Source organism: Saimiri boliviensis, chromosome 10 (genome assembly GCF_048565385.1).
Source record: "Saimiri boliviensis isolate mSaiBol1 chromosome 10, mSaiBol1.pri, whole genome shotgun sequence".
Classification (NCBI taxonomy): domain Eukaryota; kingdom Metazoa; phylum Chordata; class Mammalia; order Primates; family Cebidae; genus Saimiri; species Saimiri boliviensis.
Genome location: NC_133458.1, coordinates 53366427 through 53378681, shown reverse-complemented (window position 1 = coordinate 53378681; position 12255 = coordinate 53366427). Strand labels below are relative to the sequence as shown.

The 12255-nt window shown below is 42.0% G+C and overlaps 1 protein-coding gene across 4 annotated transcripts in view; it reads right to left on the bottom strand.

Annotated features, from left to right (window-relative positions):
* The window catches only part of NAPEPLD (N-acyl phosphatidylethanolamine phospholipase D), a 48682-nt gene that overhangs the window by 27984 nt on the left and 8443 nt on the right, over positions 1–12255 (bottom strand). The window lies entirely within an intron of this gene.

Sequence of the window (12255 nt, the reverse complement as noted above, 5' to 3'; positions counted from 1 at the left end):
GGGTGACAAAAGTGACAGTGAGAGAACACAGAGGTTTCCAGGGGGCTGAGTGTAAAACAGGAGTGAAAAATGGTTCAGGCCGGGCATGGTAGCTCATGCCAATAATCCCAGCACTTTGGGATGCTGAGGCCAAGGCAGGAGACTAGCCTGAGCAATATAGTGAGAGTCTGTCTCTACAAAAAAAAATTTTTTTTTTAATTAGCTGGTTGTGGTGGTGCACGCCTGTAGTTCCAGCTACTCAGGAGGGTGACAGGGAGGATCACTTGAGCCCAGGAAGTTAAAGCTGCAGTGAGCCATGATCATGCCACTGTACTCCAGCCTGGGCAACAGAACAAGACTCTTAAAAGAAAAAAGGATATATCCAAAGGATTATAAATTGTTCTACTATAAGGACACATGCACACGAATGTTCATTGAAGCACTGTTTACAATAGCAAAGACCTGGAACCAACCCAAATACCCATCGATGATAGACTAGACAGGGAAAATATGGTACATATACACCATGGAATATTATACAGCCATCAAAAACGATGAGTTTCTGTCCTTTGTAGGGACATGGATGAACCTGGAAACCATCATTCTCAGTAAACTGACACAATAGCAGAAAATCAGACACTGCATGTTCTCACTCATAGGCGCGTGTTGAACAATGAGAACACATGGACACAGGGAGGGGAGCATCACACATGGGGTCTGTTGGGGGGAAATGGGGGAGGGACGGCGGGGTGGGGAGGTGGGAAGAGATAGCATGGGGAGAAATGCCAGATATAGGTGAAGGGGAGGAAGGCAGCAAAGCACACTGCCATGTGTGTACCTATGCAACAATCTTGCATGTTCTTCACATGTACCCCAAAACCTAAAATGCATTAAAAAAATAAATAAATACATAAATAAATAAAAAGAGAAAAGGAAAATCGGTTCAGTGATCTTTTTCTCTCCAGACAATAGCTTTTTCAAGTTGTCTATTCATACAACCTCCATTTTCTCACCTCCCATCCACTCAGTCTTTCATCCCAGTCAATCCATAGAAACAGGTCTCATTACCAAATAGCCATCCTCTCCTAACAAACCCCCTAACACACACAAAGTCCAGTTTTCAGGAAGGCTCTTTTAAAAAAAATAATAATAATAAAATATGCTGGGCTTGGTGGCTAAGGCCTCCAATCCCAGCATTTTGGGAGGTCGACGCAGGTGAATCACCTGAGGTCAGGAGTTCTAGACCAGCCTGGCCAATATAATGAAACCCCGTCTCTACTAAAAATACAAAAATTAGCAGGGCATGGTGGCGCATGCCTGTAATCCCAGCTACTCGGGAGGCTGAGGCAGGAGTGCTTGAACCCAGGAGGCAAGCCAAGATCACCCCTTTGCACTCCAGCCTGGGCAACAAGAGCAAAACTCTGTCTCAAAAAAAAGTATTTTTTAAATAAATTAATAATAAAATAAATCAGATATAAACAAAACAAAATGAAAAAAACCTCCAAAGAGTTTTTTGAGGGCAAAGGTCACCAGGATGGTTCACAGGGCCTGTGTGTCTAACCCCACCCACACTCTCCTCTGCTCCAAAAACATGGCCTGAAACTATTTCCTCAAATGTATCATGTACCCACTTCAGGGCCACCAAATGCCACCACAGGGTCTTTGCCCATGATATTTTAATATCTTGGGGTGTAGGGAAATGGATAGTCACAAGATTATGTATTGCCATCCATGACGAATGTTAAACCAACACAAAATGATGAAACTGTGAAGCACCATTTCACACAATGTACTGTAAGTGAAAGGGCAAGAAGGAGCAGAAGCACATAAAACCTGAGCCTTGCCAATCTGAACTGGTTTTTCTGGAGGAAAAATACTGGAAGCCCATTTTGGTGAATATGCAAAATGACAAGCTCTGCCAACAGGTGCTCCAGTGACAAAGGAGCCTCAGCCTGAGAGCAAGTCAGACAAGAATGCTCCTCATCCTCAGTGTCCTCTGGGCACTCAGAAGAGGACACAGCAACAATCCCAGAACAGTCATCCTTAAACACCACAGATAAAACGACAGAAAAACTAGGAATGAGGAAGAGTGGGTTGTCTGTATGCTTCTGTGTTAATTACGTAGCTTTGGGCTCTTCAAGCTTGACAAACTCCTTAACAAATCTAGCTGGAGTTTCTGTAATTAAATGTAGCAAATTTCCAACTATTTCTTGTCATGTACCTGTTTCCAAAGTTAAAAATATAAATGAAAATCCCTTTGGGAGGCTGAGGCGGACAGATCACAAGGTCAAGAGATCGAGACCATCCTGGCCAACAAGGTGAAACCCCGTCTCTACTAAAAATAAAAAAATTAGCTGGGCCCATAGTCCCAGCTACTTGGGAGACTGACGCAGGAGAATCACTTGAAGTAGGGAGTCGGAGGTTACAGCAAGCCGAGATCACGCCACTGCACTCCAGCCTGGTAACAGAACAAGACTCTGTCTCAAAAAAAAAAAAGAAAATAATCCACCCTTGATTTCAGGCCAACACCAACTGAAAGTAGATGTGTACATGAGTACACATAAATTGTAAACAACCGTGTTTCAAAAAGTGCTTTACAACTTGGTAAAGATCTTTCCAAATACTGATTTTGATTCAACTAAAGATACCATGAATTCTGAAAGAGCAATCTAAACAAATAAGTAATAAATAAAAATACCAAGAAGTGTAAGGCACCCTGTTGTTTCATGTGCCACTAAGAAAGTAAAAATATCATCAATTAGGTCACACATTATACATGACATATCCTGATATCAGTTGTGTTAAAATGTGAATAAAATGTCTGTCTCAAAATGGATGAAATAAAGCATTTTGTGTTTGAAAATAAGTATGTTAAGAGTAAAACCATTGCTCTTGGTAATTAAATATATAATCAGAAGCATAATTAATTTGCTCATCCTCTTTCCCTGTGAACAGCAGCTAGTTATAAGCACAACAAATAACTAAATTTGTTCTAGAAAACTAGAATCCAGAAGCAAATTTAAACGTAACAAAGCCCTGTGACAGATGATAAATATAAAATGCAAATGTTCCAGCTGTGCACGGTGGCTCACACCTGTAATCCCAGCATTTTGGGAGGCCGAGGCGGGCAAATCACCTGAGGTCAGGAGTTCGAGACCAGCCTGACCAACATGGTAAAACCCCGTTTCTACTAAAAATACAAAAATCAGTCGGGCATAGTGGCGTGTGCCTGTAGTCCCAGCTACTTGGGAGGCTAAGGCAGGAGAATCGCTTGAACCTGAGAGGTGGAGGTTGCAGTGAGCTGAGATTCCAGCCTAAGCAAGAGTGAGACTCTGTCTCAAAAATATATAAACAAATAAATAAATAAAAAATTTTTTTAAAATGTTCTTTTATAAAGAACAATTCATTACAAAAAGGACAACATAAATTCCATCCCATAATTACCAAGGACATTCTCTATATTTTTTAAGATTAACTGCCTATTTAATAGGACTTATCCCAATATCTCCAACCAAATGGATGTCTAAGCTATGACATTTGGTGAAGACAAGTCAGCTAAGTACAAATATTTTCTCACAATAACTGCACACATAGGTAAAATCCTTTCAAAAAATAAGAATTACCTATTTCAAAAGAAAATGTTTGATGCTTTCTTTTTTTGACATTTAAGATTTGCCAACTGCCTAGAATTGAATGCACTGTTTTATTCATGTAAAAAATTAAAGAAAAAAATCACAGTAGTACAACACATGTTTAGGATTTCAACATACTCATAAATTATGAAGTAGCAAACCATCATTCCCAGAGTAGACATTTAATAAACACTAATTGAGTTCCTGTCCATTATATAACAACAAAAACGTTAAATCTGGGAAGTATTCAGAACCGTATTTTCAGATATCTCTGACTAAACAACATTAAACTTACAATTCTATATTTGCTCTCCTTATCCTTATTGAAGAGAAAGGGCCCTTTTGATACAATGCTAGATAATACGGCTAATGACACTATGTCAATTCACTGAAATGTCTGCAAAGGGCTTCAGTGGGGTACAATTAAACTGTTGCCATCCTTCACATTCAATAAGATTCCAGACAAGACTGGTATTACTCCCAGAGGCATTTAGGAGACCAGTGGGAGGCCAGATACATCCAAGCACAGGAAGTACACTGGATAATAAGAGGGAGAATGTTCTGTGGGAGGTATGTACACAACATTCATCAACCAAAAAAGTACTGCACTGTTACCACTCAAGTTCATTCTTACCACACTTTATTGACTTAACAACCAGTTTTGCTAAGAAGTTGAAGGAAAACAAAGCAAATAGAAGCTTAAAATACAGTACCTGAGAGTATACTAAATATCTTACGACATTTAATAACAATTATTGCATCAAAAATGGAATTCATGTGCATGCATAACTTAAATTTAGATATATGTACATATAAATCTTTGTGTGTGTGTGTTTGTGTGTGTGTGTGTGTGTGAGACGGAGTTTCACTCTTGTTACCCAGGCTGGAGTGCAATGGCACGATCTCGGCTCACCACAACCTCCGCCTCCTGAGTTCAAGCAATTCTCCTGCCTCAGCCTCCTGGGTAGCTGGGATTACAGGCACGTGCCACCATGCCCAGCTAATTTTTTGCATTTTTAGTAGAGATGGAGTTTCACCATGTTGACCAGGACGGTCTCGATCTCTTGACCTCGTGATCCACCCGCCTCGGCCTCCCAAAGTGCTGGGATTACAGGCGTGAGCCACCGCGCCCAGCACATATAAATCTATATATCTCACCAAACAATTTATCTTCACAAGAGGGGAAAGAATACTAGTTGGGAGTCAGAAAAACTGAATTCCAGTTCTACTATTAACTAGAGACGTTAGATTGGGGGGAGTAACTCAGCCTCTCCAAACTTGGGCTTACTCATCTGTTCAATAAAGATGGTAACTCCTAAACATCTCTTTGAATGATTGTTAGTCATTCAAGGAGACCGTGGGTCAGTACTTCAAAGTGCTATACATATGAAAATTGTCGGCCAGTTATGGTGGCTCATGCCTGTCATCCCAACACTTTGGGAGGTTGAGGTGGGCAGATCACTTGAGGTCAGGAATTTGAGACCAGCCTGGCCAACATGGCAAAACCCCGTCTCTACCAAAAATACACACACACAAAAAAAAATTAGCCAGGTGTGGTGACATGCACCTGTAACCCCAGCTACTCAGCAAGCTGAGGCAGGAGAATCTATTGAAACCAGGAGCTGGAGGTTGCAGTGGGCCAAGATCTCGCCACTGCACTCCAGCCTGGGTGACAGAGTGAGATCCCACCTCAAAAAAAGCAAAAAGCAAATTGTTGAGGCTGGGCGTGGTGGCGAGTGGTGGCTCACACCTGTAATCCTAGCATTTTGGGGGGCCAAGGCAGGCAGACTGCCTGAGCTCAGGAGTTCGAGACCAGCCTGGCTAACATGGCGAAGCTCCATTTCTTTAAAAAAAAAAAAAAAGAAAGAAAAGAAATTATCTGGACATGACAGCCTGAACCTGTAGTCCCAGCTACGCGGGAGGCTGAGACAGGAGAATCACTTGAACCCAGGAGGCAGAGGTTATAGTGAGCCAAGATTGCTCCACTGTACTCCAGCCTGGGCAACAAAGAAAGACTCTGTCTCACAAAAAAAAAAAAAAAAAAGCAAATTGAAGAGTAAATATATATGATAGATAGAACCTTTTGAGCGAATTAAGTTGAAATTAAGGTGAAAGAGAACTTTCTAGAATTTCATATAGCTTTGAAAACCTAGGTTGCTGAAATTTTTTCATTTTTCTTTCCTTAATTTTACATAACAAGACTATAAAAGTACATAAGTTTTGCTATCCTTTAAAAACAAACCATGTATTTTCTTTCATTTAAAAAAAAACTTTCAAATTTGTCACGAAGCATTCATCTGATTATAGACAAAAAATTATTTTGCTAAATAATTCACAAAGAAATGCCAACCAACCAAAAGCATTTAAGAGTCTAAATAAATAGGGTTTTTTTTTTTTTTTGAGACAGAGTTGTGTTCTTATTGCCCAGGCTGGAGTACAATGGCACAATTTCGGCTCACGGCAACCTCCGCCTCCCAGGTTCACGAAATTCTCCTGCCTCAGCCTCCCGAGTAACTGGGATTACAGGTGCCTGCCATTATGCCTGGGTAATTTTTGTATTTTTAGCAGAGATGGGGTTTCACCATGTTGGTTAGGCTGGTCTCAAACTCCTGACCTTGTGATCCGCCCACCTCGGCCTCCCAAAGTGCTGGGATTACAGGCATGAGTCACCGTGCCCAGCCCCAGATAAATACTTTTGAGAGGAAAGAATGCAAAACACAATTTGAATCTTTGGGATACACTCTATTAACAGACTTTAAGTCACCAAAATAAACACTCTAGAAGCTTTCTCTATAATAAGAGGTTTCCCCATATGTAAGTAAGAAAGCAAAGCTTTCATTAGAATCAAAAACAATAAAACAAGAGAAACAACTTACTTAAGAACAAAGCCCATTTATAAATACCTTTTATGTATGACTGGAACCCTTAGAGTGATCAAATTAAAATGTCATGTTATGGCAAATTTGGAAAACATGCATAAAATATTTATTGAAAAAACATAGTTATCACCTCTTTAATACCTTAAAAAATAATACCAAGCACAAAGTGCAGATTCATTTCTGGTATAATCAATTATACCTAAATGATATGCAGAAGTATTTAACTGAAAAGGTCAGGCCAGGTGTGGTGGCGTACACCTATAGTCCCAGCTACTCACAAGGCTGAGGTGGGAGGACTGCTTGAACCCAAGAGGTTGAGGCTGCAGTGAATTGTAATTGAGCCGCTGCACTCTGGCCTAGGTGACAGAGCAAGACTCTGTGTCAAAAAAATAAAAAAAGAAAAGAAAAAGAAAAAAGAAAAGGCTGGGGGGAAGACGACATAGGAGGAACAGTAAGTTGATGCCTGTGAAACTTGAAAATGCATCCTAAATATGTCAGATGATCTTTTTTGTTTTTTTGAGACAGTCTCGTTCTATCACCAAGGCTGGAGTGCAGTGGCATGACCTTGGCCCACTGCAACCCCCATCTCTCAGGTTCAACCAATTCTCATGCTTCAGCCTCCTGCATAGTGGGGATTACAGGCATGCGCCACCACGCTTGGTTAATTTTTCTATTTTTTAGCAGAGATGGGGTTTTACCATGTTGGCCAGGCTGATGGATAATCTTAAATGTTCATTTACTATCCTTGACCCAAGATTTGAACAAAAAAATGCTTCCAAAATGGGACTATTTTCTATCAACTGTCTCCATCTCATAATTAAGTATATGAAAAGAAAAACGTCCAATTTAAGGCATAACCTGTAAAAGAAAGCAATAGAGAAATGTGTATTCGTAGCTCCTTGATAAAAGGACAGAGAATGAGGGGAAAAAGTACAATGTTCACTTCTTTCTGACTTCAGTCTGGTTCCAACTTTGACCCTAGTGAATTCTGTAGCCTTTAAAAAGTCACTTAACATCACTGAGACTCGCTTTCATTCATCTCTAAAATAAGAGGACTGGGCTGTACCTCTAAAGTCTCTCCACCTCTAAAATTCTAACAATCACCAGTTGTACAAAAGAGCCAGCTCAGGCAACTAAAGAGCTGTCCTCTCTAACTGAGCCTTGGCCAACCCCTCCGATTTCTACTCCTTCAAATAAAATTCCCAGCTCAGGTCTGGCCAACTTCCCCAGGCTGGACTGGCAAGGGATAAGCAAAGTATTTCACCTGAGAACAGTAAAGGTATCTACTGGAAGAAAGTGCAATTTCACAGATTTATCAGGTAGACTAGGAGGCTACTCAGAGCATGGACATATAAATCTGATACAAATAGCCATTAGACTTTCAAACTTAAAAAGATTCCAGATATTATTTTAAGGGTTTCTACTTAAAGCATTTTAAAAGTAGTATTTAACAAACATTGTTTGAATGCCTACTTTATCTAAGTCCTAGCTCTCTAGTTTGCTGTTGAGAATATGAACCCCTGACCTCCAGGGATTCCAAATCCATTAGGGGAAAAAATCATAAGAAACCATAATAGATTTTGGCTTAGTATCATGTTTACAGAAGTGTAGGCTCTGATTAATGAAAATGGTATAGGCTTTAGAATAAGGCATTTCCAAAACACAAGGCCAAATTCTCAAGATGGTGAGGAATACTTTTCCTTAGGTTCTGAGCGGTTCACACTGACAGCAAGAGTCCTGTGATCCAACAGGTCAGAGATGTTGCAAAGGCTCATCACTTGCTGAATTCAGCCAACAAGTTAAAAGGCCCTGATGTCAAGAGAGAGTGTGATAGAAAGAAACGAAGTCACTAGAGAGGTCACTTGAACCTGTGATTCACTTACAGATGAATTTCGCAAAGGGGCAGATATGTTATTCTGCCTGCAATGTCATGTGTGGTCCATCCTCTGTGAGAAAAAGGTAAATGACGAAAAACAAACCAGACAGACTTTTACAGAGTAACAAGGCCCAGGACACAAGTATATCAGACCCTCTTCAGCCATCTCCTCCGTCTTCAGTTCACTATAAATAACAGGGTCAGAGTGAGGCTGGAGACACCCCAAAAGCTTAACTAATACAATCTTAAGGTTCAAAGGGACTTTAAGATCCCTGAGTTCAATTCAGTAGCCTGTGTTTAAGAATAGCAGGAAGCGGCCGGGCGCGGTGGCTCAAGCCTGTAATCCCAGCACTTTGGGAGGCCGAGGCGGGTGGATCACGAGGTCAAGAGATCAAGACCATCCTGGTCAACAAGGTGAAACCCCGTCTCTACTAAAAATACAAAAAAGTTAGCTGGGCATGGTGGTGTGTGCCTGTAATCCCAGCTACTCAGGAGGCTGAGACAGAAGAATTGCCTGAACCCAGGAGGCGGAGGTTGCGGTGAGCCGAGATGACGCCATTGCACTCCAGCCCGGGTAACAAGAGCGAAACTCTGTCTCAAAAAAAAAAAAAAAAAAAAAAAGAATAGCAGGAAGTATGGAGCAAATTATAAAAGCATATTAAAAATTAATGTAATTGGGGCCGGGTGCGGTGGCTCAAGCCTGTAATCCCAGCACTTTGGGAGGCCGAGGTGGGTGGATCACGAGGTCAAGAGATCGGGTTCATCCTGGTCAACATGGTGAAACCCCGTCTCTACTAAAAAAAAAAAAAAAAAAATTAGCTGGGCATGGTGGCGCATGCCTGTTATCCCTGCTACTCAGGAGGCTGAGGCAATTGCCTGAACCCAGGAGGCGGAGGTTGCAGTGAGCCGAGATCACGCCATGGCACTCCAGCCTGGGTAACAAGAGCGAAACTCCATCTCAAAAAAAAAAAAAAAAAATGAATGTAATTGGCCAGGCGCGGTGGCTCAAGCCTGTAATCCCAGCACTTTGGGAGGCCGAGGCGTGTGGATCACGAGGTCAAGAGATCGAGACCATCCTGGTCAACATGGTGAAACCCCGTCTCTACTAAAAATACAAAAAATTAGCTGGGCATGGTGGCACGTGCCTGTAATTCCAGCTACTCAGGAGGCTGAGGCAGGAGAATTGCCTGAACCCAGGAGGCGGAGGTTGCAGTGAGCCGAGATCACGCCATTGCACTCCAGTCTGGGTAACAAGAGCGAAACTCTATCTCAAAAAAAAAAAAAAAAAAAAAAAGAATGTAATTAAAATATACTTGAATGGGTTATCAGGAAAAACCACATTACCAAAAATGGGGCAAAAGGAATTAAAAACTTCTTAAAATATATGCTTCCCAACTTTGCCTCTTAACATCCTAAGCTTCAGTTTCATAATTCTTTTTTTTTTTTTTTTTTTTGAGACGGAGTTTCGCTCTTGTTACCCAGGCTGGAGTGCAATGGCGCGATCTCGGCTCACCGCAACCTCCGCCTCCTGGGCTCAGGCAATTCTCCTGTCTCAGCCTCCTAAGTCGCTGGGATTACAGGCACGCGTCACCACGCCCAGCTAGTTTTTTGTATTTTTAGTGGAGACGGGGTTTCACCATGTTGACCAGGATGGTCTCGATCTCTCAACCTCGTGATCCACCCGCCTCGGCCTCCCAAAGTGCTGGGATTACAGGCTTGAGCCACCGCGCCCGGCCCCAGTTTCATAATTCTTAACCCAGTCTCTGGCACATAGTACACAGTAAGCCCTCAATAACTGTAAGCCACTGTTTTATTATGCTGTGAACACTGTTTTAATAAGAGTAGGATATACATGCATACCATTTTTGCATTTCTACACTAATGAGATAGCGGAGCTGAGGGAAATGGCATGAATAAACTGAAACACAATAAACTCTGGAATGTGTTTTTGTTCTCATATTTGAGTAAGAGAAGGCCTGGTCTTGGAATTCACAGAACTCCTAATACAAAACAGGATTCCTACCTGATCTCATAGTTCCTTGTGAACTCACCAACCCTCCTGGAATCACCAGAAGGTTCTCATCAGCTCAGAAGACTCATTGATAGAATCCTGGTTCTGAAAACAATAATCTACCAGCCTCCCTTTGTCTCCCTTCACTGGCCCCAGGAACAGAAGCTGCAAACTCATGAAACTAATGGTGGCCACATCCAGACTCAACACTTCTCCCAGGGCTTGCAGCCCCAGTTAAACAGATTCTTTTGCTCAAAGGAAAAATTTCCCACAATGGGAGCTGGCAAAACAGGCAACCAAGTTCCCCCTAAAGCATTTCAGTATTCTTGCTTCTCTTACTTACTCTTAGCGTTCTTCCCATCTGCTTTTTCCATGGCCAAAACAGGTTTTCAAAAAAGGACCTGATCTCCAGTATGTCACTGATGAGGAACAAAGTGCAAATCCTCCCTAGATCATTTCCAGTTCACAGGGGCACAAGGCTTTAAACCTCAAATGTATATCAGAATTACCTGTGGAGCTTTTTAAACTACACCTGAGGCTACTGAATCAAAATGTCAGGTAGGGAAGTTTCTAGGTAATTTTTAAAAGTCTTGTGGGTGATTCTGATATAAAGGCAGGGTTCAGAACCCCTGCTTTAAATCATTAGTCATTTGGCACAAAGTAAGAAAAGCATTTAGGAAGGATCAAAGGGATTTTCTGGTGTGTCAGAATTTATGCTAGCCTGGCAGCTGCCTACCATGAAGCCCACTCTTACTTCCTGTGTAGCACTCTAAATTAGAGAGGCAGCATCATCCTGAAACTGCTATACAGTCCTAGAGATGGGAAGAATAACTATTTTCCTGGGGAGAAAGTTTAATAGGGGCTGCTCATGATGGCTCATGCCTGTAATGCCAGCACTTTGGTAGGCTGAAGCAGGTGGATCATTTGAGGTCAGGAGTTCGAGACCAGCCTGGCCAACATGGCGGAAATCCATCTTTACTAAAAATACAAAAATTAGCCAGGCATGCTGGCAGGCACCTGTAATCCAAGCTACTCAGGAGGCTGAAGTGGAAGAATCGCTTAAACCCTGGAGGTGGAGGCTGCAGTGACTCAAGATCATGCCACTGCACTCCATCATGGACGACAGAGCTAGACTCTTTCTCAGAAAAAAAGGTTTGGCCAATTACGGTGGCTCACACCTATAATTCCAGCACTTTGGGAGGCCAAGGCGGGTGGATCACCTGAGGTCAGGAGTACAAAACCAGCCTGGCCAACATGGTGAAACCCCATCTCCACTACAAATACAAAAATTAGCTGGGCGTGGTGGGGCATGTCTGTAATCCCAGCAACTCAGGAGGTTGAGGCAGGAGAATCACCTGAACCAGGGAGGTGAAGGTTGCAGAGAGCCAAGATTGTGCCACTGCACTACAGCTTGGGCAACAGAGAAAAAGAAAGTTTGACAGAGCAAGGCTTGTACTCAATCCAACTGAGTCACAAATTTGACTCTGTGCCCCCAGGAAGCCAAGTCAACACAAAGGAAATATAATCAGTAATGATTCACATTGTCTATAATAACAAAAAGCACCCTGTACACAATGAGTGCACAATATTTATGGAATGAATAAATGAAAAACACAAAAGCTTAAATTTCTAATCACTCTTCATTGGGATATAGTTATTTTTAAAAGATCTCCTGCTAGGAGTCAAATAATGAAGCAAAAGTGACCAGAAGACAGAGAGACAAAAGTTAACAGTGGGGATCTCCACCACTCTGCTAACAAAAGTTAAAAACGGCCAGGTACAAGGGCTCATATCTGTAATCCCAACACGCTGGGAGGCCAACGCAGGCCAACCACTTGAGCCCAGGAGTTCAAGACCACTCTATCTCTACAAACACAC